The sequence below is a fragment of the Triturus cristatus genome, chromosome 1_1 (genome assembly GCF_964204655.1).
Source record: "Triturus cristatus chromosome 1_1, aTriCri1.1, whole genome shotgun sequence".
Taxonomy (NCBI): Eukaryota; Metazoa; Chordata; class Amphibia; order Caudata; family Salamandridae; genus Triturus; species Triturus cristatus.
Window position 1 is genome coordinate 1,073,584,243 of NC_140579.1, and position 3,983 is coordinate 1,073,588,225.

General features: G+C 38.6%; 1 long non-coding RNA gene across 2 annotated transcripts; it reads left to right on the forward strand.

Moving 5' to 3' along the window:
• The first annotated feature begins 1,932 nt into the window (after window positions 1–1,932).
• On the forward strand, window positions 1,933–3,684 carry LOC146871563 (uncharacterized). 2 transcript variants are annotated; one of them, XR_014959575.1, is made up of 6 exons: window positions 1,933–1,970; window positions 2,085–2,181; window positions 2,277–2,383; window positions 2,576–2,682; window positions 2,785–2,945; window positions 3,430–3,684. It is a non-coding gene; the product is annotated as an uncharacterized LOC146871563 (long non-coding RNA). The 2 variants fall into 2 exon arrangements; XR_014959574.1 differs by lacking the exon at window positions 1,933–1,970 and having other exon boundaries at window positions 1,981–2,181.
• Window positions 3,685–3,983: the final 299 nt, after the last annotated feature.

The following is a 3,983-nucleotide window of genomic DNA, read 5'->3' on the forward strand; positions in this document are numbered from 1 at the left end:
AAATACATAACAGCACAACAGACCCCCCCTATAGGCCTATTGTGACCACTATCGGATCAACAACAGAAGCACTATCTAAATATGTTGATGCTCTGCTGCGCCCACATGTCCCTAAAATAAGATCATATATAAGGGATACAACGGACATTATTAATAAGGTTGAACAAATCCATTTTGACCGGGACACTCAATTCCTGGTCACAATGGATATTGAGGCCCTTTATAGTAATATTCCCCAGGTGGGAGCATTGGAAGCCGTGAGGTGGTTCATTGACACCTACAATATAGAGTGCCCAGCCCAATTCATACTAGAATGTTTGGAAATAGTACTCAGAGAAAACACTTTCGAGTTCAATGGGTCGTTGTTCCAGCAGACCCAAGGAGTAAGTATGGGGGATTCGTGTGCGCCAACGGTGGCTAATATCTTCATGGCACACTATGAATATAGATACATCTATAATGAAGTGGCCCCATTCAGTGAATCAACCACCAGTTGGTCCAGATTCATTGACGATGTCTTTTATATCTGGAATGGCACTGAGGAAGACTTAGCGCAATTTGTATCATGGCTGAACTTGTGTGATACGAATATTCGGTTTGTAGCCAAGAGTGACAAGCTGAACATTGAATTTTTGGATGTTAATATCAAATCTGAAGGACATATGTTATCAGTGGATTTATTTAGTAAACCCACAGCTCGTAACACATTGTTACATTTCTCTAGCTACCACCCAAGAATGCAAAAAACAACTATTCCGTTTGGACAGTTCCTCCGTCTTCGGAGGAACTGCACCAGTATCTGTGATTATGATCAACAGTCAGAAATAATGAAAGCGAAATTCGTATCTAGAGGATATCCCAAAAGATTAGTACGAGACTCATACAAGAGAGCTCGATACTACGACCGCCAAAGTTTATTGAGAAAAAAATCTCCTAAACAGCAGAACCGACTTGTGATGGTAACACGGCACAGTACAATGAATGGTAGTATATGCCAGATTATCAATGCTAACTGGCATATTCTAAATGCGACAAGAGCAGAATCAGAACATTTACCTAGGCCAATGTTTGCGTATCGCAAGAACAAAAACCTCAAAGATCTAGTGACAAGATCACGGATGCCAAAGAACATATCCACAACCATTCAGACTACAATTGGTGGCCCACCCGCTGTGAAAGGTAATTATAAATGCATGTCTTGTTTAGCATGTGAGTCTGCTTTAGAAGTTAGACAATACTCCATAAATGGAGTCAAAATAAACCTACAATGTCTAACCAATTGCAAATCTACTAACATTATCTATGCCATTTTATGCCCCTGCGAGAGACCCTACGTAGGGGAGACATCAAGGTCAATGGCAACTCGTTTGACGGAACACAGGTCAGCGATTATAAACAAGAAGGTACAAGCGCCATTAGTCCAACATTTTGTTGTGCACTGCCACACTGCGAAAGACATAAGATGGCTAATTCTCGAAAAAATCAATACTAGTGGGATACAAGGTACTGAGATTCGAAAAAGGAGAGAAGTCTTTTGGATATTCTCTCTGGACGCCTATAAGAGAGGATTGAACAGTGAGATACCATGGAGTCAAGCCATACGATATAACAACTAATGCCACACCTGCTAGTGAATAATTCTCTGATACTTAAGTAAATAATCGATCAGATTAACAGCTGAGAACTGTTGGTTTGCACATTCATATAATTGGAGGCTTTATTATAAACATTTTTATTGATAAAATGACGTTATAGGCTCATCAAAAACTAATTGTTACCCCCACATATTATTGTCAAGCTTTATCGTCGGCTAAATGGAAGATCTAGTGCTGTTTCAACAGAAGGTCAATGTCATAGGGAACTGACCAATGATTGAGCAAGTCTGAGTATATATGGAGTGGTTCGATGCCTAGTCCCCTTTCTACCTTAGTGATTTGCTGGCAACGGGGAGAAAGGACTCAGATGGCGAGGTGAGTGCTGCACGATAACTCCTGTGAATTAGCTCTGCGGTTTCGAGTGTAACGTAATACTTTAGAATACTCGGCAACGGAGCAGACTCATTTACATTAATTATATGCCCCTAGGTTTGGATGAGTCCGATACATACCTTAAATCACGTCGATGAAGCACTTTTTAACAAAGATGAGATAAGAGGCTGAAACAAAAAACCAACTTGACCGGGTAAGACATAACTGACGTTTGATGAGTTGTAACACAAGAAAACGAGGCTCGATCGTAACGTATTAAAACCAACTGCTTTATGTGTTCCCGATTAGAACCCGTGAAAACACGCTGCAGGTTCCCGTGAGAGCTACTCAAAGCGTGCTCCTCCCCAGATACTAGAAAAGTTCGAAAAGACGCGTACTGAAACTCCGTGGCTCTAGTAAGTGTTTTGTATTGCCCCGATAGCTAGCATTAGCTTTCAGTTTCATCTCCGTGACAAACATTATATTATGCCAATTTGTCTTATTGGTTGCTTTTTTAGACATAACTGACGTTTGATGAGTTGTAAAACAAGAAAACGAGGCTCGATCGTAACGTATTAAAACCAACTGCTTTATGTGTTCCCGATTAGAACCCGTGAAAACACGCTGCAGGTTCCCGTGAGAGCTACTCAAAGCGTGCTCCTCCCCAGATACTAGAAAAGTTCGAAAAGACGCGTACTGAAACTCCGTGGCTCTAGTAAGTGTTTTGTATTGCCCCGATAGCTAGCATTAGCTTTCAGTTTCATCTCCGTGATAAACATTATATTATGCCAATTTGTCTTATTGGTTGCTTTTTTAGTATGTCTATGGTCGGGGTCTCGATGACTACCTAAGCAACGATTGGATATAGATTACGCCAACAAACAAAACGTCACCATTAGAGAGAAAAAATATAGCACTGGATAAAGCATCAATTTTACAAAGGGAACCTTGATAGCAGATATGTTCACTATGAATCAGGTAACACCTGCAGCTCACTACGATATCGGCATACTAAGCTAGAAGACAGTTTCATTTAATTTAACTCTGTTTTGAAGTCTCTAGTTATATGAAGTGTCCTAGTCTCCTAAATGACTATGAAGTAGCCATGCAAGTACAGAAAGATATCGCAAGATTATTATATTAAGCGACATATATGAGATTGCTATTCACTTCAACCGGGGTACTAAGCGTTATAGGTGCAACAATGATAACAAATACATAAGTCATTAGAGTGGATTAAAATTGTATTTTTTGACTCTGAAACACACATGTTTTTGATTAGAGATGATTACTGTTTTATAATCAATTTGTAATTAGGGCTATAGAAACTAAGTGTATATAAATGTATAAATGTATATATGTATAGGGTCGATATGGGGCCTTTTTTTAATGTATTGTGCACTTGAATTTGTGGGGATGTACATTTTGTTATAGACTATTCTTTTTCTTTATTATGTTTTAGGATTTCTTGAATACCATGGCTGCCTGAGGAAGGCTGATCGCCGAAACGCGCGTAGACTGAAATAGATGAAAATAGCCATGTTTATTATGTAGCAATTCTGTAATACGATTGAAAACGTAAAATGTCTGACAAATTGTAAATTATATATCAATTCAGAATAATTTAGTTATACTTTGCTAGGAAGCCACAATGATAGCTATATAAGTATTGTGTTGGATGAATAAGGGAAAAGAAAAGCCAAAAAAAAGTATATAACTTTACAAAAAACATTAAAGAATGAATTTTCAATCCAATCCCCAAGTGTGATAGTCATGCTTAATCTTGGATATTGAATAATCTGTACATCACCACATTTGTTTTAATTATTGTTTCCTATATATATTTCCTCACCAATCTGACCCATTTGTCTGCCTTCTTTCCCAATTCTTGGGGAGAGGTCAGATCCGAGTCAACCAAGTGTTGATGCAGTTGCTGGTTTTGACAGTCATTTAAAATCTGTTCTCTCATCATCAAATTGTACAATCCTGTATAATCTGTAACCTTACTTCCCAGCA